At 39.6% G+C, this 25149-nt stretch overlaps 1 protein-coding gene across 1 annotated transcript in view; it reads left to right on the top strand.

The window, feature by feature from the left end:
* The window catches only part of Inpp4b (inositol polyphosphate-4-phosphatase type II B), a 672431-nt gene that overhangs the window by 134287 nt on the left and 512995 nt on the right, over positions 1–25149 (top strand). Inside the window, exon 2 of the mRNA XM_055609049.1 lies at positions 13375–13437. The gene's annotated coding sequence lies outside the window, so the exon portion shown is untranslated. The remainder of the gene's footprint in view (positions 1–13374; positions 13438–25149) is intronic.

Below are 25149 nucleotides of genomic sequence, written 5' to 3'. Positions count from 1 at the left end.
TTTCTTTCTTTCTTTCTTTCTTTCTTTCTTTCTTTCTTTCTTTCTTTTTTTTCTTTCTTTCATTTATTCACTTTGTATCCCTATTGTAGCCTCATCCCTTATCTCCTCCTAGTCCCATCCATCTTCTCCCCCTATGCCTTTCCCCTAGTCTTCTGATAGGGAAGGATCTCCTCCCCTTCTATCTGATCCTATCCTATCCATCTCATCAAGGCCATTTGCATCATCTTCCTCTGTGGCCTGGCAAAGCTGCACCCCCCAGGGGGAGGTGATCAAAGAGCCAGTCACTGAGTTCATGTCAGAGACAGTCCTTGTTCCCATTACTAGGGATTACTAGGGGTTCCCCTTGGAAACTGAGAAGCTTATGGGCTGCATCTGAGCAGGGGGTCTAGGTCCTCTCCTTGCATAGTCCTTAGTTGGAGTATCAGTCTCTGCAGGCTCCCCTGGGCCCAGGTCTTTTGGCTCTGTTGGTCTCCTTGTGGAGTTCCTGTCCCCTCCAGGAACTATCTCCCTATTCTTCCATAAAGATTCCGTCATTCTGCCCAAAGTTTAGCTGAGTCTCCATATCTCCTTTGTATAATACCCTGGTAGGCAGTCTCAGAGGTCCCCTCTGGAAGGCTCCTGTCCTATTCTTTGTCTTTTCCTACTTCGATGTCTATCTAGTTTACCCTTCTGAGTGAGGTTTCAGCCTCTTTCCCAGGGTCCTCCTTTTTGTTTTGCTTCTTTAGGACTATAGATTCTAGTATGTTTATCCTATATTATATAGCTAATATTTATTTATAAGTGAGTATATACTATATGTGTGTTTCTGCTTCTGGGATACCTCACTCAGCATGATCTTTCCTAGTTTCCATTATTTGCCTGGAAATTTTATGATTTCCTTGTTTTTAATTGCTGAGTAGTACTCATTGTGTAAATGTACCACAATATCTGTATCCATTCCTCTGTTGAGGGGCTTCTGGGGTGTGTCCAGATTCTGGCTATTACAAATAAAGCTGCTATGAACATAGTTGAGCAACTGTCCTTATTGAATGGTAGGGCATCTTTTGGGTGTATGCCTAGGATTTATATAGCTGGATCTTGAGGAAGCACTATTCCTAATTTTCTGAAAAAGCACAAGATTGATTTCCAAAGTGCTTGTACAAGGTTACATGGTTACATTCCTACCAGCAACGGAGGAGGGTTCCCCTTTTCCACAACCTCACCAGCAAGCATCATCCCTTGAGGTTTTGATCTTAGCCATTCTGATGGGTGTAAGGTGGAATCTCAAGTTGTTTTAATTTGCATTTCCCTGATGACTAAGGACATTGATCATTTCTTTAAGTGTTTCTCTGCCATTCGATATTCCTTTGTTGAGAATTCTCTGTTCAGCTCTGTACCCCATATTTTTTACTTGGTTTGTTGGTGTTTAACTTCTTCAGTTCTTTATATATTCTGGATATTAGCCCTCTGTCAGATGTAGGGTTGATGAAGATCATTTTCCAGTCTGTAGGCTGTTGTTTTGTTCTGATGAGTGTCCTTTACAGAAACTCTTCAGTTTCATGAGGTCTCATTTATTGATTGTTGATCTTAGAGTCTGTGCTGTTGGTGTTCTGTTCAGGAAGTTGTCTCCTGTGCCAATGAGGTCAGGACTCTTTCCCACTTTTCCTCCAACTGATTTATTGTGTCTGGTTTTATGTTGAGGTCTTTAATCCACTTGGACTTTACTTTGTTCAGCGTGATAAATATGGGTCTATTTTCATCTTTCTACTTATAGACATTCAGTTAGACCAGCACTGTTTGTTGAAGATGCTATCTAATATCCATCTTTTTAGTAGATGCTACCAAGCCAATTTTTAAGCAACCTCACCCATTTCTGTCTGTTGTCAGCGGGATATTGCTTTACCATTTACCTATGTCCTTGTTCATCCTTGGTATTAATTTTCTATTTTCATAAATTGAAAGCAATTTTTTATATAGTCACATCTCCTGATTTTATCTTGCATTTCAGAATACTAACAAATTTGAAGGGTTTTTAATATCTTTGTTGAAATGTTGAGTATTTGGTGAAGTTTCTATTTATTTTCCCATTGTTTTTATTGAGTGGTCTGCCGTTTTCTTATTGTTTGTAAAAATTGTTTTAAAACTCTCTGAGTATGAGCTATTTATCTGACGAGTATTAGAAGTGTGTTGAAATCTCTTTCTCTACCTGACATCTTTTGATGAAGATAATACTTTTTAAATGGAAACAAACTTCTTATGGATTTCTTTGGTGGATCAGCTGAATGATGTGTAAGAAATCACTGTCTACCCCAAAGAAAATGAAAATGACATTTTCTTTTAAAGTCACTGCTTGTCTTCTTTTCCATATGCAAGATCTACAATCCCTTGCAGCTGAGGTTCACTTACGTAAGAGTCAGCCATTCCTTTCCCCTAAGCAGAACTCAGCTCACCAGGCTTATTCAGTGAGCATTTTACTGAGCTGTCTCCTGGCCTTATAAATTTTGATATGTGAAAAATGTAAGAATTCCAAAAAACATTTTTTATTCATTAACATTTATTTGGGTAATCATGATCCTATATGAATAAATGTTTGCCTGTTGATATTTTTGGTATAAAAGAATGAAACTACCACAGTAACATGACTAAGAACTGACTGTGAGCACACGGATTGCATGAGTCAGTTTTAGGAGGGTTAACAACACTGAGGGAGACTTTGGATGTATGAGCACACGTGTCATTCTCTGCCCATTCACGAGCTTTTTAGGTCTTTGACATAGAAGTTATAGACACGTCTTGTTCCACTTGCTCTAAGTATTTAGTCCATTACCCCATGCCAAGTGCCATAGCTTCCATTTTATTGTTCATAATATGATAGCATAATTTTTGTACAATGACTCTGAATTTAGTGTTTTTCTAAATTTATAAATTAAACCTAACAATTTCCTATGTATTTTCTGTATCTTGTTTTAAATGTATTCATAATTCATAAAATTAAAACTATTTTGCTTTTATTAAAGAAAAATATTTAAGTTGTAAATATTTTAATTAATTTATTTTTGTTTATTACAATTGATTCACTTTGTATGCCAGCTGTAGTCCCCTCCCTCACCCCCTCTCAATCTCATACTTCCTCCTCCTTCTCTTCCCATCCCCCTTCCCCAGTGCACTATACTGGAAGTCCTCCTCACCATCCATCTGATCCTAGCCTATCAGGTCTCATCAGGACTGAAAGCACTGATTTCCTCTGTGGCCTGGTAAGGCTGCTCTCCAGTCAGGGGGAGGTAATCAATGAACCAGCCACTGAGTTCATGTTAGATACAGCCCCTGTTTCCCTTATTAGGGTACCCCCTTGGACACTGAGCTGCCATGGGCTGCATATGTTCAGGAATTCTAGGTTATCTCCATGCATGGTCCTTGTTTGGAGTATCAGTCTCAGAAAAGACCCCTGCACCCAGATTTTTTGGTTCTGTTGCTTTCCTTGTGGAGCTCTTTTTCCCTCCATGTCTTTCTGCTTCCCCCTTCTTTCATAAGATTCTCTGCACTTTGCCTGAAGTTTGGCTATGAGTCTCAGCATCTGCTTTGATACCCTGTAGGGTAGAGTCTTTCAGAGGCCCTATGTGGTAGGCTCTTGTCTTGTTTCTTGTTTTTACCTTCTTGTGTTTCTTTTTTTACCTTCTTCTGATGTCTATCCCATTTGATATTCTGATTGAGGATTGAGCATCTTATCCAGGATCCTCCTTCTTGTGTAGCTTCTTTAGGTGTACAGATTTTAGTGTGATTATCTTATATTATATGTCTAATATCCACTTATAAGTGAGTATATATGTGATGGTAAATACTGGAGAGGATGTAGAGAAAGGGGGACCCTTCTCCATTAGCAATGGAGTATAAATTTGTACAACCACTTCAGAAATAATTATGGTGCTTTCCCAGAAAATTGGGAATAGTGCTACCTCAGGATCCAGCTATACTACTCCTAGGCATATATCCAAATGATGCTCAAGTATACAAGGACATTTGCTCAACCATGTTTGTGGTAGCTTTATTCATAAGAGCCAGAATCTGGAAACAACCCAGATGTCCCTCAATTGAGGAATGGATACAGAAATTGAGATACATTTACACAATGGAATACTACTCAGCAATTTTTAAGCAAAGAAATTGTAAAATTTGCAGTAAAATTGTGGGAACTAGAAAAGATCATCCTGAGTGAGGTATTTCAGAAGCAGAAAGACACACATGGTATATATTCAAACTTCTTTTTGAAGGCACTTAGTACTATGAACTTTCCTCTTAGCACTGCTTTCATTTTGTCCCATAAGTTTGGGTAAGTTGAGCCTTCATTTTCGTTGAATTTTAGGAAGTCTCTAATTTCTTTTTCCTTTCTTTCCTGACCAAGCTCTGATTGAGTAGAGTTTCCATGTGTATGTAGGCTTTTTGTTATTTCTGTTGTTGTTGAGGTCTAGTTTTAGGCCACGGTGGTCTGATAGGATAGAAGGGATTATTTCACTCTTCTTGTATCTTGCCCGAATACATGGTCAATTTTTGAGAAAGTTCTGTGACGTGCTGAGAAGAAGGTATACTCTCAAGTTTAGGTGAAAAGTTCTGTAGACACTTCTTAGGTCCATTTTATTTAGGACCTCTGTAAGTGTCTATTTCCCTCGTTAGTTTTTGTCTAGATGATCTGTCCCTTGGTGAGAGTGGACTATAATATAAGTCTATATTATTATATATTAGGTTTAGATTATTAGATTATTTAGATTATTATTATTAGATATTAGGTTTAGAAAACTCTAGATTGTTTTCTGGGTCCATTTGCTTGAAAAACCTTTTTTCCAGCCCCTTACTCTGAGGTAGTGTATATCTTTGTTACAGAGGTGTGTTTCCTGGATGGAGCAGAATGTTGGATCCTTTTTCCACAACCATTCTGTTAGTCTGTGTCTTTTTATTGGAGAGTTGAGTCCATTGATATTGATAGATAATAGTGACCAATGAATGTTAGTTCCTTTTATTGTGGAGTTGTTGTTACTGTGTTTCAATGCTTGTTTTCTTTTAATTTTTTTGTTGTGAAGTTATCTACATTCTGTGTTTTCTTGGGTGTAGTTGGTTTTGCTAGATTGGAGTTTTTCTTGTAGTATCTTCTGTAGGACTGTATTGCTGTGTAGATATTGTTTAAGTTTAGTTTTGTCATGGAATATTTTGTTTTCTCCATCTATGTTGATTGAAAGCTTTGATGGGTATAGTAGTCTGGGTTGGCATCTGTGGTCTCTTAGAGTCTGCATGACACCTGCCTAGGCCCTTTTGGCTTACATAATTTCTGTTGATAAGGCTGGTGTGATTCTCATAGGTCTACCTTTATATGTTACATGGCCTTTTTCCTTCACTGCTTTTAATATTTTTTCTCTGTTCTGTAGATTTAGTGTGTTGACTGTTATGTGATAAGAGGGCTTTCTTGTCTGGTCTAGTCTATTTGATGTTCTGTAATCCTCGTATATGCTTACTAACATCTCTTTTTTTTAAGTTGGGAAAATTTTCTTCTGTGATTTTCTTGAAAATATTTTTTGGACCTTAGAGCCTAGAATCTTCTTTTTCATTTATTCCTATTATTCTAAGTTTTTGTCTTTTCATGGTGCCTTGATTCTTGGATGTTTTGTGTCAGAACCTTTTCTGATTTTATGTCTTTATTGAAAAATGTATTGATTTCTTCATTGGTGTCTTCAGTGCCCAAAATTATCTCCTCCATATCTTGAATTCTGTTGGTGGTGCTTACCTCTGTGGTTTCTGATTTCTTTGCTAGGTTATCCATCTCCAACTATTTCTCCGTGTATGTTTTCTTTGATTCTAATTCCATTTTCTTGTCTTGCACCATTTCCTTCATTTGTTTGTATTTGGATTCCTAACTGTCCATGATGGCCTCTATTTTTTTTTGTTCATTTCCTCTCTATTTGCCTCTACTTCTGCCTCTATTTGTTTGGCTGTATTTTTCTGTATTTCTTTGAGAGCTTTGTTCATTTCCTCTTTATGTTCCTCTAATAACTGTGTAAGCATAGATTTGAGATCATTTTCCTGTGTTTCTGATGAATTAAAATATCCATTTATTTTGGGGGTTGCTGGTGAAGCCATAATGTCTTGATTTTTGTTGGATATGTTCTTTTTAATTTTTTTTTATTATCATTCATTACAATTTATTCAATTGGTATCCTACCTGTTCCCCCTCCCCGGTCTCCTCCCAATCCTACCCTCTCTCCTTCTTCTCCCCCTATGCTCCTCCACTAGTCCACTGATAGATTAGGTCTTCATCCCCTTATATTTGACTCTAGCTTATCAGGCCTCATCAGAACTGGTTGCATTGTCTTCCTCTGTGGCCTGGAAAGTCTGTATCCCCTCTCCCCCCAGGGGAAGGTGATCAGAGAAACTGTTACTGCGTTCATGCCAGAGAAATCTCCTGCTCCCCTTATTAGGGTACCCACTTTGATACTGAGTCTATGGACTACATCTGAATCGGGGTTTTATGTTCTCTTCATGAATTGTCTTGATTGGGGTATCAGTCTCTGAAGGGCTCTTATGCCAACCTCTAGCCATCTGCTTATTCGTAACCTTCACTGTTTGTTCTTGGAGTCTGTACTTCAGGCTGGGTCATTCTGTCTCTGGAGTCTGGAGTATTCTTCAGGAAGGTGAGAGCGGGCCACTGGTTTGAGAGTGGATGTTGGTGTTTCAGCTGTAGCTAAGGGAGGAAGGTCGCAGCACATGTGTGCAAGCATGGGAGTGTGAGTAGAAATGTGCCTTGATGGACATGGTGCTAGAGCGTATAGATGCCTGGAATGGTGAAGCATAAGTTCAGGTGGGGGTGCTGGTGCCATTTCAGGCCCAAAGCACATGCACAGGTCCTCTGAATGCCTCAGTGGCCCACCGGCCTATCACATTGTTTTCCAGGTATTCAGAGCTGTCTGAGTTGTACATCTTGGCTCCAGGAATTGTTTGCCTGGACTCCACTGGTAGACCCACAGAACAGGGGCTTCAGTGTTGAGAACACTGTCCCAAGGATCCCTTGTTGCACCCAGTGGGGGTGTGGGAGAGAGGGATCTGATGTCTGGCTGCCCAGATCCAGGGTCCCTCACACTCACCTGAATTCATATTCACTTACTCTCAGAACTATGTAGAAAGCGCAGGGTTTTCTCTGTTCTCTACTCTCAGATTTGGGTCTGCAGGGGCAAATGAAGGTGTAGGAAATCCATCAGCTCAGTAGTGTCCACTGTTTGGCGGCCGGGCAGGTAGACCCATACTTGGGGCAAGGAGACATGCAGGGCGTTCAAATATTCACCACTCTCAGACCCTAGAGACATCCACGGGTGATCTGGACTGTCCCAGCTCTTGGGTTGTCCCTTCTCACCCAGGAAGCCTCAATGTCAATGATCAGGCTTCAGCCGCCTCTCCAGTCACCAATTTCAAAGTTTCGGATCCTCTGCCCCTCAGATATGATGTGTGCTAGTCACCGCCATCTTGGACTCCTCCTAAAAGGAAATTTTAGTTTTTATTTTCATATGTTGAGCAATAACATAATTCATATTTACAGTGAACAGAAAATGTAGGCTCAGGAGAGTACCTGAGAAATGCATCAATACACATGTAAATGTTATAAAAAGAGAATGATTGGGTTTTTTTTTTCTCGGACTTTATGTATAACACTGAAGGAAACGGGTCTGTCATTCCAGTCTAGTTTCCTTATCTATAAAATAGTGATAAAAGTTACATTCACTTTCATTTTTCTTTACAGGATAGGTTGATTGGCCTAACTGTTTTGTTTTCAGATGTTTCCCTACTGGCTTCTGCTCACCTCTCTGTGGTCTTGTGATTTTTCAGGGAGTGCAGGACACAAAGATCACAGGACCTCGTTTTTAGGCAGGGAGTGGGCGATACCAGCCCACTCAATACTCCCATGTTCCTTATTGAGGACATCTGAGAATTTCTGTGTCCTTTGGACTCCTGCTCTTGGCTGTGGGGATGATGTCATTCTGACTCAGCTCAATCTCTGTGCACATTTCTCTTCTTCACACCTCACACTGTTCTCATGATGTTCTAGGTGTTGCTACATGCCGAGTTCTAGTTCTCTGAGAATCTTGACTCTTCTTGACTCTGAGCCCTGAACATTAGTTTTTTTTTGCTCCAGTTCTACTCTTGCCTTCATGCCATTCCCATGGCTGTTTATATCAAGGAAAATGGAAATAAGTATTTATGTTGATTTTTGCCTCTTTAGTTCGTCTTACTGTTTCACATCCAAGTTGTGTTAGTCAGGTTTTCACCAGTGTGGCAATCTACCACACCCAGTCACCTTATAAGAAAGAAAGTTTCAGAAGTTTTAGCCATCGTTACCTCACCCTCTTTCTTGAGGCTGACGGTGTGCATGGTGCAGCATGGCAAGGTGCCTGGCAGGGAGGCCTGTTTACCTCATGGTGGCCAGGAAGAGACAGGGGAGGGCAGGTCATTTAGGGTTCTGATAGTCCTTCAAGGACAGGCTCCCAATGACTCTTTTTATTCTCTCACCTCTTAAAGGCATCACAACTGCCCAATAATGCTACAAATATACCTTCGGGGCATTCTGAATCAAAATCATTAACTCTAGAAGGCTGAAATGAAAACTTGTGTTTTATTTGTTTTGAGGACTGAATACTTGATCTAGTTCTACATATTCTAATATTGTTATGGAAAACTTGTTTTATCTCTAAGTAAAGCCTGATGTTGCTTTGGGTCCAGAATTCTTTCCAGATGTCGAAACCCACACTTTTTCAGTTAGCCTTGTAATAATCTTAATTTCCCCTGGAGGCAGGTGCTATCTATCCCTGGCAGAAAGAGAGGTAAAACACAGACTGCCTTTGGATCTATTCCCACAGAGTAGCTTCACTTTGTGATGCTATGACTTCTGTCATACTCTTTTGTTTTCTGTATCTTTTTATCCTATAGTTTTTTTTTCTTAATTTTATAATTGATGTGACAAAAATAAGGACTTGCTATGCAGTTGTTCTCATAAGATACAGTGAGATATTAATGCTCCATAAACCAACACTGTTTTATCTACCTTAATATTTAATCTGTAGAAAGTGGAATATACTTTTTAAGGATTTTTTATGCATTAATCATTGCGCTAAGTGGCAAAGAAGATTAGCAATAGGCACAGTATACAATTGTCCTTGAGGTACTTAAAATAGTCGGAGAGACATGGCAACGCAAGGCATTTCAAGGAGGTGATATAAATTGCAGGCATTGACTGTAATTGCTGTACAGTGGTGGCAAATGATACTACCAACAGAGTCCAAACTACCTGGGGATCACTTTGTGGGAAAGTGGGCATTAAAGTTTTGACAGGCGCTAAATTTGGGTAGTAAGACCTGAGCCACAAGCAGAAGGAGCTGCTATTAAGAATGGAAATGAGAGAGAACACCTCAGCAGCCACTTGGGACTCTGCTTGATAGAGCAGGAAGGACACAACCAAAGAATGATATAACATTCATCGAACGATCATAAAATGAAATAAAATAGAGTATCCAATAGACATACAATTTCTTAGGTATTTTGCTGTAGATAAGCTAGAATTGTGAAAAACTAATACCACGAGATATACAACAGTTATAATTTGACCCCTTTCAACAGTGGCTATCAGATACTCACATGATTTATGAGGAAGATCACCTTGGAGAAACTCTCCATTACCAAAATGAGAACCAGATAAGTCCTACATCTCTAAAGTAAAAGGTTCTGATGTCTGGAGATTATGGGAAGATTATTTGGATGAGCTGAGAATGTGCTAGAAATATCTGTGTATGGAAGGAGGAGTGTAGGGTGTTTCCTTGTTGGTGCTGGTAAGAGGTGCCACAAGGAGGCACTCTCTTCTGCTTTCTGATAAAGAAAAGGGAAGAGGTGAGCCAGTGAGCAGCTCTGGTGTAGTCAGGCACAGGAGGCTGGGCAACAATTTGCTGCTTCTTCCCAGGATTGTTGGAGTATTTGGGGGAAGATATATAGGCAATGGACATATTTGTGATTGATGTAGGGCCCTCCTTAAGGGCTGTCCAGCAGCTGAGCTAGTCTCTGTAGATAAAAGTTAAAGGCATCGCCTGGGGCTGTGGTTGCAGCAATCCATATGTAAGGTCCTATGAGGGCAGGGGATGATTGACACAACAACCTGGGGAAATTCACTTGTAGCTGACACTCAGCCTTAGCTACATACCAGACCTAGAACCTAAGTCCTCTTGGCGCAGTGGCCAGAAAGCAAACTTCCCACTTCTGTCCTCCTCCTCTCTTTCTTTCCTCTTTTTATTCTATCCCTTGTTCCAGAAGGGACATGAGGATTCAAAGGCATTTGGTTAAGGGAGGAACAAAAGCGAGCCATGGATCGTTCTTCTTTGGGGGTAAACCTCAGCAGATTAACAGACTAACTGCAGATTCTTCCTCTGACAGGAGAATCAACTTTAAATCACATTTTCATATGCAGCTGAGTTTTGCTTTCTACGTTAAGAATGTGTTCTATGCATTAAAGAAATGTCATTAAAAACCTCTGAGTGGTGAGAGCCTGGGCAGAGGCCTGATTACTGACTGAAACTTTTCATTAATTTCCTAAAGTGACTGCAAATTCTCACAGACTTTGTGGTTTAAAAGAAGAGATTTATGTTCTGCCACTTCCAGGGGTAGAACTCTAAAGCGTTCTCATTTTATATCTAATCATGTATTTTCTATTTTAAGAATATACAGAATGAGCTTCTGATTCTAAAATCCTCTCTGTGTGGATGCATGAATGTGTATGCACATGTGCACGTGTGTGTGTGTGTGTGTGTGTGTGTGTGTGCGCGCGTGTGTGTGTGTGCGCGCGCGCGCGAACATGTGTCTGTAAGCACACAGATCAGAGAATAACCTCAAGGTGTTGGCCTCAGCAATTTCACCATGTTTAAAACTTTAAGGCAGTTTCTTCCCTGCTGGATGAGCTTTAGGAGGTCACTTCCACTTTGCACATTGCCACTGCAAATGCTGCCACTAACACCTCTGACTTTACACAAATACTTTTTATGTTGTTTTTATGCACTGAGCCATTTTCCTGGTCCTAAAATGATATCTCTTAATCTGTCTTTAGGAGAATTTAATTTACTGGAAATTCTCATGTTTTGTCCATTTTCATTCGTGTGTTGCTCTTTTTTCCCTAAGGATTCCCTGAACATATTAAGAGAAATTGGGAACATGTATAGTAGATATCATAGGGGTCATAGTAAAAATAGTCCTCATATTTTTTAATACTTTTAGTTCCTTATATACATTTTTTTTGTCTCCCTCGAAAGTTTGAACCCGACTGCTTCTTGTTACTATAACATAATACACTGGGATATTTTCTTTATAAAGAGAAAAGGTTTAACTTACTTCACCATTCTGGAGGTGTCACTCACACATAAAGTGGCTCCATCACTTTTGGTTTCTGAAAAGTGTAACAATCCTGCCTGGGATACAGGCTATGCCAATTCCTCACCTCCTGAGCCAGGAAGCATAGAAGGAAAGACAGGAAAGAGTCCCCAGTCCCTTTGTGGGCAGACTGCTCCCTACAACCTAAGGACTTCCTGCTAGAACCCAATTTCTAAAAATTTCATCAACCCTCTCCCCTGGTACCATGTTGGGAAGCAAGCGTTCCACACATGGATTTTCCAGAGGAGAACATTTGGTGTCCGCACTGTGACTCAGTCTTTCAAGAGCTTCCTGTCCAGTGAAATTTTCCCAGAGGAAGCTGACCTGTGCTGCATAGTTTGTGTTTTAGATTACTTTTCAATTATTCTTTTCTATGACACCACCCTACAGATTTCCTTTCATTGTATTCTGCAACTTCAACATGTTATATGTTGTTTAATGATAACATGCTTACCTATGTCTTGGCATAATTTTCTGGACATATGTTTCCCTAACCACAGCACACTTTTATTCAGGTTATTTTCTGTTTATTACAGTTTCACGTAAGTGTATGCGAACCTGGCTTTTTTGTAGCTGTTTCTGTAATGGAATCGATACTGCACCAGAGAGGACAAAGCGACTTGTGTTAAACAGAACCTTGAAGCGTATCACTTCGTGTTGGAGGCCGTCCGCAGTCCTGAGCGGAGGCATGCAGGACAGCTGCTAATAGATGATAGATTATCTTCCTGAGACATGATTCAGTCTTGTTCATGTATCTGCCAAAGACCTAAACTGAAGGTTTCTTTGGCTATCACAGTGTGATGAATCAATGGGGAGATGAGGTGATTACTGTATGCTATTGTATAGGCATTCTATCACTCCTCTCTCTGGGATGTTGATTCTCAATGGGGCCATAAGCCTTTTCGGAAGCAGAGAGTTGTTAATAATTCTAATAACTATACTGATAATTGCATTTGCTGACACCTGCTATGCTTAGCGGGTACTGTCTTCTGTCCTTTATACGTATCTCACTTAATCATTCTCTAACTCTATGAAGTAGGGGGCATAATCAGTTCTATGTTACAGAGGAAAATGAGTCCATGCAGAGTTTAATTTACTTGCCCAACTTCTCACAGCTGGTGAGATGTATCGATTGCAGTTATAGGATTATTCTGGTAATGGTTGACATAGCCGATTATTTAATGTCACTTAACTTCCTTAAACGGTGATTTAAAAATTCTCACCTATGTATGTGACAGCCCTTTTTTCAAAGCCATTGCCCAGACTCTCACCCTCTACTCTTAAAATTCAGATAATGATGTAGTAAAAATCTTTTATGGAACACTCCTTGAGATTGTTATATGTTTGGGGAGGGAACAAGATATATTTCCATAACTCTGACTCCCATAGAATGCTTTTGTCCCCATTCACAGCACAGAAAAGCTGGGAATCACATCTCCTAAGGAGGGTAATCTGCAATTACTTACAGCGTCCCGCAATTTCTTATCCTTTGATTTCTGTGCAAAGACACAGGCTCTCAGGAATATTTTAAAGCCCATCTCACAGGGGGAGGGAGGAAAGTAAGTTTGGATAATTGCAAATTCCATTTCAGTCTTTTGTGTTCCCATAAATGTTGGGTTCCAACATGGCTATAGCTTGTGTTTTGAAATTACGGGAGCTAATGCTTTTCCTTGCCAAGTGCAAATCTTATTTCTGTGTGAGAAAAGAAGAGCCTCAAAGCAAACAGGCGGCAGGTCTGCCGCAGTCACCCAGGTTCTCAGCTGACGGGGAGAAAGGGCCTTTGGGGAATTATTTGGCATTTAAGGCAAGTGGCTCCTGAGGCAGCTGCTGAATGAAGCTGAGAATTGTGTTAAATGATTTTCTTCTCTGACCTTTATTACTAATGAATCTTCTTTAAGAAGCATTTAGAGAATAAAAAGAAAGGTTGTTTTTATTAATCTTCTCTCTCTTTACCCACAGAACCAAAAGAAATGGTGTCACCTGGCAAGAGATCTGCCGTGTTTTATGAAAAATTAGACCAAGGTAGTAATACTTATTTTGAATTAATGTTTATACAGTGTCTTAAGTACATGCAACTGCTGACTGTGGTGACTAAATTTAAATATTGAATGAGTCATCAAAACAGCAATTTATTTATTTGAAAGCTAGAAGGAAGGACTTGTGATGATGATGATGTTTATAAAGTAGACAGTAAAAATTAAAATACAGAATGGCTTATGAAAAACTTTGGATAACCATTAACTTTGATATTATTTTATTTATGTGAACAAAATCTTGAGAAATTTACATTTTTTTTTGTAACTCCAATTGATGAACCAGGATTACAAAGGGTAGGCAGTGAGAGAAATAAGGTTTTTGTCAGGGTATAGTTACAAGAGCTTTTCTTATTTAATCACTAGTCAGAAGGCTTTGCATATTACCTTTTGACTATGCAAAAACATGTCAATACAGATTTCTGGAAAACTTCATCAAGTTTTATGAAGATACTATTATCCAAAACACATATTTTCTCTGGGAAGACTGAATTACATCACACAGTTGTTGAATAGCATGCCTGATTATGCATAACAGATTGCATATTTAGCTGATAAATTTTCAAATCGCTGCGAGATTTATTTACATATGTTGTCCCAAGAGTATGAAAACTCATGCAAATATTCTAATGGCATGTACATGAAAACAAATTGAGTATAGATGAAGACATATAAAATGTATAGATAAAGCTTTTGCAGAAAAAATTTTAGATGGGTTAGAATTGTGAATGGATCTAGCTATATCTGTTGAAAGTTATACCCTTATAGAGCCATGGTGAAATATATTATATAGTTGCATATTAATTAGAACTAACTGCTTTTTATTTTTTATTAATTGTTGAATATACCTAACCAAAATGAGAACTGAATAACAAACTAAATTGGAAATTGCATTACAAATGAGGGTTTTTTTTTTTGTGGGGGGGGGGGGCTTTCTTGGTTCTTGAAAGGAAAGGCAAACTCCCTGATAACTTTTATTTTCTAAAGGAGATATTTTGGTTGTAGTCTTGTATCCAAGTTTTATTGACATGAACATATCTTCAAAACTTAAAAATTGAGCTTTGGGATGATCCCCAAGGCCCAGAAACCATCAGAAAAGAGGGGGTAGAAAGACTATAAAGGCTGAGGGATGAGAACACTGTGAAATCCCGTCCTCTGAACATGACTCGTGTAATACACATAAACTCCTAACAGCTGAGATCACCCACCGAGTCAATAAACCCTAGCATGGAGACGGAGAGGGTTCCCAAGGTCACACTCCTAGACAGGGACTGCTTGACGGCTGCCTGGGCGGAAAGTGAACATGACCCTGACCAGGCTGCTCATGCTCCAATGGGTGTCCCTGTACCCATGCACAAGGCTCCTGCACTAAGTCAACTTAGCGTCATAAAAACAAGTTTGTGGAGTAGGAAGGGGAAAGTGGAAGGGAAGAGGGAGAAGAGCAGAGGAAGTGGGGGCTAGAGAGTGAAACTTGATTAGTTTCCATGCAGCTATAGGCTTTTTGCTATTTCTGATATTGCTGAGATTTAGTTTTAGACCATATTGATATGATATGCTACAAGGGATTATTGCAATCTTCTTGTATCTGTTGAGGCTTGCTTTGTGCCCGACTATCTGGTCAGTTTTGGAGAAGGTTCCTAGATGAGGGAGGGGGCAACAGCTGGGATACAAAGTGAATTATAATAAATAATAATAATTTTTAAAAAGGAAGTGAAACTTGAAAATCTTCAATACTTAATAAATTCGCTTGATGGTTGCCTTTTGCATGCAGTCACTACCCACGAGTCTCCAGAGAGAGACATAATAATGACTTATACCTAGACAATATGCAGAAGATGCTGATGTTGAACTGAGTGATGCTGAGATGAGTGATGAAGCTGAAGATCTTGATGAAGGGGAGTGAATGAAGGTGGTACAAGAGGGGAGAGAAACAAGCTGCACGGGGGAAGCAGTAAGGAGGGTCCTGAATCCATGTGAGACTGGTATAGAAATACAAAAATGAGAAAAAGACAAACTTTTTTGAATTTTTATTTTTTTAATATTAGTTACAGTTTGTTAACTTTGTATCCCTGCTGTATCCCACTCCCTCTTTCCCTCTCAATCCCACCTTCCCACCCTCATCTCCTCCCTGCCCCTTTCCAAGTCCACTGATAGGGGAGGACCTCCTCCACTTACATCTGATACAGGTTTATCAGGTGTCTTCAGGACTGGCTGCAAAGTCCTCCTCTGTGGCCTAGCAAGGCTGCTTCTCCCTGGGAGCGGGGGAGGGGGAGGTCAAAGAGCCTGCCATCAAGTTCATGTCAGAAATAGTCCCTGTTCCCCTTATTAGGGTACCCACTTGGATACTGAGCTACCAAGGGCTACATCTGAGCAGGGGCTCTAGGTTGCATCCATACATGGTCCTTGTTGGGAGAAACAGTCTCATAAAAGACTCCTGTGCCCAGATATATTTGGTCCTTGTGGAACTCCTGTCCTCTCCAGGTCGTATTAACTTCCCATCCCCCTTTTTTTTTTATTCCCTGCATTCTGCCGGAGGTTTGGTTATGAGCCTTAATATCTGCTTTGATACACTGCTAGGTAGAGTCTTTCAGAGGCCCTCTGCGGTAGGCTCCTGTCCTGTTACTTGTTTGCTCCTATATCCAATGTCCATCCCATTTGTCTTTCTAAGTGAGGATAAAGACAAACTTTTAAAGATACCTTTACGTGATTTTTTTCTTTTTCTCAGAGGTCCATGTCTATTAATATATTCAACATATTAGATGCTTATCTGGTTGATTGTGTGGAGAAACTTATTTTGAGGTGAATGTTGTGGAGGAAGAGTCAGGGTTAGAGAAGGAAATCCTATCAGTATGGTAAAATATTTTTTCTTTTTTTAATTTGAATTTTTCTTTACAATTTATTCATTATATATCTCAATTGAAGCCCCCCTCAACTCCCCCAGTCCCACCCTCTCTCCCTCTTCCCTCCATCCCCTTCCCCTAGTCCACTGAAAGGGAGAGTTCTCCACTATTGTCATCTGCCCATAGCCTGTAAGTCTCATCAGGACTGCTTGGATCTTCTTCCTCCGTGGCCTGGAAAGGTTGCATCATCAGGGGTGAGTGATCAGAGAGCAGTCAGCTGAGTTCATGATAGAGGCAGCCCCTGATCTCCTCCCTCAGAGATCTATATGGAGACTGAGCTGCCAATTGGCCACATCTGAGCTGGGGGTCTAGGTCCTCTCCATGCATGGTCCTCTGTTGGTGCATCAGTCTCTGCAGGAACACCTGGCTCAGGTCTTTTAGTTTTGTTGGTCTCCTTGTGGTAAGCTTTTAACGTACATACCCAGAGCAAACAAACTTGTTTCTTTTGATTGTCAGACCAAGGTACTTTGTTTAGTAACAAAATTTAGGTCTTCAGTGGCGCAAAATCCCCAAAGAAATAGTTGTTCAGGATGTATTTGCATTGGTGCCAGAGTGAGAGCATTGTGTAAAGTGGCTTGGGAAAGGCGAACTGTGCACGGCATGGTTTCTTGGTTAGCCCTTTAATCAGGTGTGCTTGCCTTTTACACTATTCCTAATCTTTTTGGATTTTGTTTGTTTGTTTTTAATTGATTTTTCAAGACAGGATTTCGCTGTGTAGTCCTGGCTGCACTGGGGCTCACTTTGCAGACAAGCAGGCCTCAGTCTCACAGAGACCTGCCTCCCTCTGCCCCCTCAGTAATGGGATTACTGTGCTACCACAGTCTGATTTCCCGTAGTACTCTTAATCAGGTGATGAGCAATAGTGTGTCGATGCTCTGCCTGCGTGGGCTCAAGGGGAGCTGTGCTGGTAAACGTCAGTGTGCGTAGCAGTTAGTCCTGTATGCATGACTCACAGGCTCCTTTTGTCTAAGATTACCTGTCACTGCGGCTCAGAGTGCAACCTCTTGGATTAATGAGAAACACCTATATTTGAGTGTTTGTAAAAAGGATGTTTAAATAATTTTTCATGTGCTTTTGCATTATGTTCTTGATATCTATTACTTATGATATTCTTAATTTTGTTAATCAAATGTAGAGGCAATTTCAATTATTCAAATCAAAATATCCTCCATATATAGTATGTTTATATATATTATATAATATATTACACAGTAATAAGCCATAACATACATATAAATATTTTGTGTGATATACACATATGTATGTATACTCTTGTTCAATATTTACCACTTTTCTTTACCTCAAAATAGATTGAATTTCATTTAACAAAACTTCAGATTTGTAATTTATTTGTTTATTGTTATAGTGTGTTTTTAGTTTTATTTTATTCATGTGTGCACGAATGCTTTGTCTGAATGTTGTGCACTATGAGTGTGTAGTGCCCTCAGAAGACAGAAAAGGATGTCAGAGTCCATGGAACTGGAGTTCTAGACTGTGCGTGTCCATGTGGGATCTGAGAACTGACTTCGCGTTCCCTGGAAGAGCAGCAAGTGATTTTAACCCAATTATCATTGCTTAGACACAGAGCCTGTCACAGAGTCCTTGATCCACACTGGCTGGCATGTGTCCTTCTGCATCCGTGTGTGCAGATGTCCCTACATGTGAATATATTTCTATCATTTTATATAAAGCTATATGCAATGGTGCTTTTTCCTCTCAATATAATTTTGAAAATATGTCTATCTGCCACTTGCTTTTACCCCAGTATATAAATATAGACATCCTTTGAATAAATATGCTATTTGATTCTCTAGGATTTCCATTGAAGGAATATTTAGAAGGCTGAAGGATCCCTTTGTACTATGAGAGCTATAATTTGTCTATGCTTTGCATTAATTAGGCTTACCTTGAGAACCTACTCTATTTCTATCGCTTGTTTTCAATTAGAATAAAATCACACTGGAAATCCAGCGGTTGATAAAGACATGGGTAAAATATACTTTGAGCCATAGGAAAATGACCTAATCTTACCACCCATTGGCTGTGGGCCATATTACACATGTCAGTGATGAAAAGTCTAACCTGAGTTATTTTGCAAAGTCACTTTGGCCCAAGAGAAAAATCAGAGCCTTTTGAGACCTGTGCTTCTTTTACATCTTACTCAAAAAAATCAATAAGGAAGGTAAATTATTTTTATTTATTAATTTATCAATTTAATTTCTACCTGCTGTGTTCACAAATGCTGTAGCTGAAGTAGGGAAATGAAGCAGGGAATTGCATCTAGAAATGGCGACTCCTTTTTACACATACTTGCACATACCTGAATGAACGCACACACAGTCTCTCCCTCTTCCTCTCCACCCTCCCTTCTTTCTCTCGCTCTCTCACCAGATAAAGTGTTGCATTTGGTAGAATTTACCTGTAGACTCGTTATTATTTTCATAAGCATTTCAGTTTCTTCTGTGCTTTCTCAGTCATCATCCATGTGACTGGCAAGAGACTCAAGCCTCCACCCCAGCATTAGGTTTAGGTCCCTGATCCCTGTGGAATCACGTGAGTGGAGTTTCCTGGCCATGTTGAGTGTGCCAGCGTGTGGACGTAGTGTGAGTCACACAGCATGCTCTATACAGGCAAGGATTCTGCAAGGACATACACGCTGGATGTATGTGAACGCTGGGGTGCGGTAGGGCTGTTTGAGAAGACGGGGAGCAATGAGGGCTATCGAGGTTAAAGGGGAGCTCTTATGAGTTAAGGTTCTTGCCACCAATACCCAGAAAAGGGCCAAGGGCGCTTGAGGACCTGGTTTCTTTAGGGGTTAGCAGCTGCGTTAGTTTTCATTTCTTCAGGATGATGGAATAATCATGAAAGAGAATCAACTGTCTGAAAATTAAGTACTTGGGCTGACGTTAACAGTTTGTAATTCAGGACGTCCTATATATATGTGTGGAACATATATAAACATATGTATATGTTTACAATTATACTGTGTGTGTATGTGTTCTACGTAATCTCTCTATAGAGTCTGTACAATATTTCTAAATGTGTTAAGCATTTAAATATTATGCCACTAGGTGTCAGCAGCAACCTCCTAGGGTTTCTGTGACCTTTGTAACAAAAAGTAACTTTATTCGAACATCATATCTAAAAACAACACTTATCTCAAAATTTTAAGAACTATTCTCAAATTTTAAAAAAGTAGAATTGTGAACATATAAAGTCTTAATGAGATTACTTTAAACCCCTTTCTGCTCATAGTTTCTGTAACCTTTCCCACCTCCCTGTTTTTCATATTTCAATGTACTTGTGAGGTTTGAGTATCTTCTCAGAAGATGAACTTGATATTAGAACTCTCCATTTCCACATGCATGCCCTGTGATTCATATATCACATTATTGCATAAGCATTAGCTCTCTGTCTTTTAATTTTTATTGTTTTTGTAGATGTGTGTGTGTTACAGATATAAACCGTCAGAAGACAGCATTGAATTATTTTTTTAAATACCCACACCTGTGCCATGTTCATTTACTAAGGCATAAGATTTTCAGAATTTCTATTCCCTTATTGCCTGGAACTCATTTAGAAAGACAACACTCAGAATTATGGATGCTTTCTTGCCAACTAACAAAATCTAATAAAGTAGGTAAAAATACTGTAAAGTTTTATTTCCAGAAGTTAATAAGAAACCATAGCTTGTCAACCATGCAATGGATGGAATTTATTTAATGATGCAGTTGGTATCTGGCCAGATTAGCCCCACATACGCAGTAGGGCACAGTCTAATCTGTTGGACTTCTGGTGCTAGGATCCAAGAATATTTATAAATAGTTTTTAAAAAGTAGACTTTCTTCCATTTTTTTCCTTTAGAAAAATTTTCATCTGAGTTCCATTTTGAAACATCTCATCCGCTCATACAGCCCAACTGACCCCATTTGTAAATGATGTCCTTGTTTCTGCCTGATGACTTTGCTTTTTCAGTTATATCTACATAGCATGTGACCTTTTTCTCCTCTCCCCTAACTTCTTCATTTTAGAGGTAGCAGAACAGGAAAAGGCTTATCTTGGCAGACAGCCACAGGAGGTTCAAATCCCAGTTGGTTAGTTTGTCTCAACAAATGCTGTCAGAGGAATATAAGGAAAACTCCTTTCCCAATGAAGGTTCTAGCAGTGGCTTTGCTAATGTAAAATTGCCTCTGCTTCATCCTGAAAAAAAAGTTGTTCATTTGCGAGATTTTAGTTTAACTTGTAAGAGAAATACTGGATTTATTGCCGTTTGCATATCTATTTTAGAAGCTGAGATTTTCCCAAACACTGTGGCTCTTAGTTTTAATTATATTTGCAGGTGATGAAATCATGCTGCAATGACTTGACCCACATAATGACCTCACCGGGAGTAAATGAAGGGGCAAGTGCTGTGTATACGTGAGAGGCACATCATTAGCCACCCTTGGACCTGGGGCGGAAGTGTGCAGCTTGCTGGCTTTGTAATGGCACACCCTGTGATTCCCCTATCTAATCACTTAAAAGAGGTCAGCACCCAGATCTGACAGGGCATCTGTCATCTGTCTGTCTGTGCAACCTAGCTCCACAGCTAGCTAGCTTTTCCTTCATATGCAGGCATACATTTCTCCTTTTAATTATAACCTCTTATCGAGACAGTACGGGTACATCTCTGTATAATATGTATGGCAACTTAGCACAGGTATGCAGTGCATTATAATCTAATACATCAGAGTTTTTTCACTCCTCGTTTTTATGTGTTGGGAATTTCATGTTCTCCTGGTCATTGTGAAACGTGTTCACATTTAATGATTAAACCAATGATTGTCTTTTAATTGTGGTTATTCTGCTATGATAAACAAGAATACAAACTTCTCTGCTGTAGCTGGGTTCTAGGGTCTTTATTTGAACTCAGTTCCATCTCTCTTAACCCCTGCCCTTCTCAGTCTCTCGTTTTCCCAAAGGACATATGACATTTATTTTTCTGTGTCTGGCGTATTTCACAGTATTTCACATGGAATAATGCCCTCCAATTTCATCCACATTGCTCCAAAATGATAGGGTTTTGTTATTTTTATGGTGAAAATATGCCATTGTCTCTTCATGGGAGGACATCTGGGTTGATTCGATATTTTGGCTATTGTATGCAGGGCTGTAATGAACAAGAGACTGCAAGCATGTTTTTGATGTAACAATTTCACTCCCTTTGGCTATGTACCCAGTACTGGAATCGCTGGATCATATGGTGGTTCTATTTTAGTTTCCTGATGTACTGCTCTACTGTTCTTCATAACGGCCATTCTAATTCACAACTTTACCTATAGTGTATGCACTTGTGTTTCTCCACATCCTGGGCCACATTTGTTCATTTCTGTCATTTGGATGATAGTAATTCTGACCGGGTAAGATGCTATCTCATTCAGTTTTTGATTTCTACTTCTTTATTAATCATACATCTTTTCCAAACAAATTCATTTGACTGTTCATTTACACGGATTGAGCCAAAATATTGAAAAGATCAGGTTCTCTTTAGGATTTTCTATAAATTCAAGCACCCCAGCAGGCCATTTGAAAAACACTTTATTGCTGGCCACATCCCAAATTTTTGCAACTTAATTTCTAAGCAATTCATCATCCAGATGATGCCCTGTAGCTCATTCAGCCCAGCTGACCCCACTTGTAAATGATGTCCTTGTTTCTGCCTGATGACTTTGCTTTTTCAGTTATATCTACATAGCATGTAACCTTTTTCTCCTCTCCCCTAACTTCTTCATTTTAGAGGTAGCAGAACAGGAAAAGGCTTCTCTTGGCAGACAGCCACATGAGGTTCAAATCCCGGTTGGTTAGTTTGTGTATTTTGAGACAGGTTTCCACTACAGCCCATGCTGGCACAGACATCATGATCTTTCTGTTTTATTTTTCTCAGTGCTGGAATTTCAGATGTGTGCCACCATGTTCAGTTTCAATTTATTAGCATATTTCTGTCTAACCGAAGGCAAGCTACTTAACCCTTTGTGTTTTGTACTGATTTTTTTTCCTACAAGTCCAGGGGAAAAAATAATTGAAATTTAAAAGCAAGACTATTGTTATTAATTTTTAATACTTATCAGAGTATATGAAGCCCTTAATATAAATTAGCCAGTATGTTTGGAAGATAGCGCTATTGGCAAAATGCTTCCCTTGGAAGCGTGAAGCCCTGAGTTTGAGGCTGAGAGCCTACGTGGAAAATCTGTGTGTTGTGGTACGTTCTTATGTTAGCACTAGAGAGGCAGTGAAGGTAGCATGTTTGCTGAGCTCAAAGCCAGAGAGAAACTCTATCTTAATGACAGCAAATAACGGTGGACAGGACCCGAGGAATGACACTGGATGTTGTTCTCTGGCGTACACACACAGACACACATACGTGCACGCACGCACACACCTGCCTCTATCACAAACAATTAATGCATAATTAGCCAATATTAATTTCAACCAGTCTCAGAATTCACTCCCATGAAATTTAGCCTAAAGATTTGTCACCTGTAGACATATTAATTTCATAACTGTGTATCTGAAGCTTTAACTGGCCACTTCACCAATACTTTTAAATTCTGTCATCTATATTTTTAATCACTTCCTGTATCAATTTTCTCATCAATAAAATGGGAAAATAATACAAGGCACCGATGTATTTAGACTTACTATAAAGTCAGACTAGAAAACAATAACAGGGTTGGTAATAGTCATCGCTTATACCATTCTTGTTAGAAATTAGGAGCCAAATTAAACACTTTGCTTATATTCCTCTAGCTGCTAGTCTGGCACAATGGCTTCCATGTGTTTCAGGAGTTCTGGGTATGGAGGTAATAGAGTGTCTTACACTTGTTTTTCAAGCACGATCAACATAGGTGGAGAGAAAAGGCTGGGGTCTAGAAGAACTTGAGAAGTGTGGAAACTATTAAAAAACTGGGCTGAGGCTGCGCCAAACAACTGCTGAGAGAGCTGGGACAGTGAAGAGATATGACGTACACCTCACTCTCCTATCCTCCTGTTCACGCTGTCATGTTTCCTACAGCCTCCGTACAGAAGGCGTGTAACAGTTTCTCAGGCCTGACACGTGTCCTTTTCAAGTTTATGGTTGAAAGCAGCAACTGCTTTTGAAAATACCAAGGCAGGTGAAATTACTCTTGACCTAGTTTTGACATGGTATACGTATCATTAACAACAGCAATTAAGCATGCTGTGAAGATTTTATTGTACATTTTGCAAGAACGTTTGATTCTTGACATGATTGTGATATGATGGTTGGGCATATGTCAGGCATCTGAAGTTGACACATGACATATGAAAGGCTTTGGATATCATTGATATTTTTTTTTACTTCATTAACAATAAATGATTTGGTTCCCATTATCAGAATTTACTTCCTATTGACTCTTCCTATCCATGCCTTTCCTTATAAATTTGTTAGGTTTGGTAAAACCTCAGTAGGTTAGTACTCGCTCATATTAACTCTGGCAAAGTTTGTGGTAGACATCCAATTTTGCTTAGTTTTAGAATTTCCTTTGGGGAATTTGTATCAGAAGTGGCCACGGTCTGTGTGAAGTTGGCAAACTAGGGAAACTAGTAACAGCAAACCCTGATTGACTACAGACAGCTCTCTCTATCTGCAATCTCTACTCCCAAGCCATCAATTGTTTGAAGAGCTATAATATGAATTTTATCTCTGAACACAGACATTTCTTATCATTTTCTAAGTAATCTAACAACTATATTGAGTATTAGAAATCATTTATAGATACTTAAAGAATTTGTGAGAATGTGCTTATGCTATATGTCAACTCTTATTTTGTATAAAAGTTTTGAACATATGTAGACTTCAGTAATCATGAGGGTCCCCCAGGACAGCTGTAATTTTTGATCCAGGCACTACTATCAGCATGTGTATATATTAGCTCATTTATATTTAATTTATATTTATCTGCTTTATTGCTATCATAAAGAACCATGATCATAAACAACCTGGGGAGGGAAGGGTTTATTTCAGCATACAACTCTCAGGTCACACTCCATTACTAAAAGAAGTCAGGGCAGGAACTCAGGCAGAGCAGGAACCTGGAAGCAGGAGCTGGCACAGATGCCATAGAGGGGTGTTGCTTACTGGCTTGATCCCATGGATTGCTCACACAGCTTTTCTATAGCACCCAGTCAGACTAATCCAGGGACAGCACCACCTACATGATGAGAAATACACCACAGATTTCATCAAAGGAAGTTCATCATCAAAGGAAGGACAGGAACCGAAGGAGGCAGGAATGTGGAGGCAGGAGCTGATGCAGAGGCCATAGAGGGGTTCTACTTCCTGGTTTGCTCAGACTTCTTATAGAACCTACAACACCAGCCCAGGGATACCTACCACCACCCACAATGGGCCAGGCCCTCCCTTATGAATAGCTAATTAAGAAAAATGTCCTACAGGCTGGCCTACAGCCTGATCTCATGAAGGCATTTACTTTTTTAGTTGAGGTTCTCTCCTTGCAAATGACTTTAGTTTGTCAGGTTGACATAAACTATCCAGCCCAGGAACTGTTCCTTGGAGCCATCCCAATGGAAATTTGGAGTTCAACATAGGACTTTTGGGATACATGAACATTCAGGTCTCTGCAGTCTCATAGCAACCGTAGGTAGTAGGGGCTGCTTGTCATGTGTTTACACTTTCTCTTGTAATAGTTCCATAAAACATATAACCCCAAAACTTAACAACACAGCTTTGCAGGGGTGTATGTGGGTATGTGGCTGATGCTGTTTGTACTTTGTTATCAGCC

The sequence above is a fragment of the Psammomys obesus genome, unplaced genomic scaffold (assembly GCF_907164565.1).
Source record: "Psammomys obesus unplaced genomic scaffold, mPsaObe1.curated_primary_1811, whole genome shotgun sequence".
NCBI lineage: Eukaryota > Metazoa > Chordata > Mammalia > Rodentia > Muridae > Psammomys > Psammomys obesus.
This window is presented reverse-complemented; position numbering and strand designations above follow the sequence as displayed.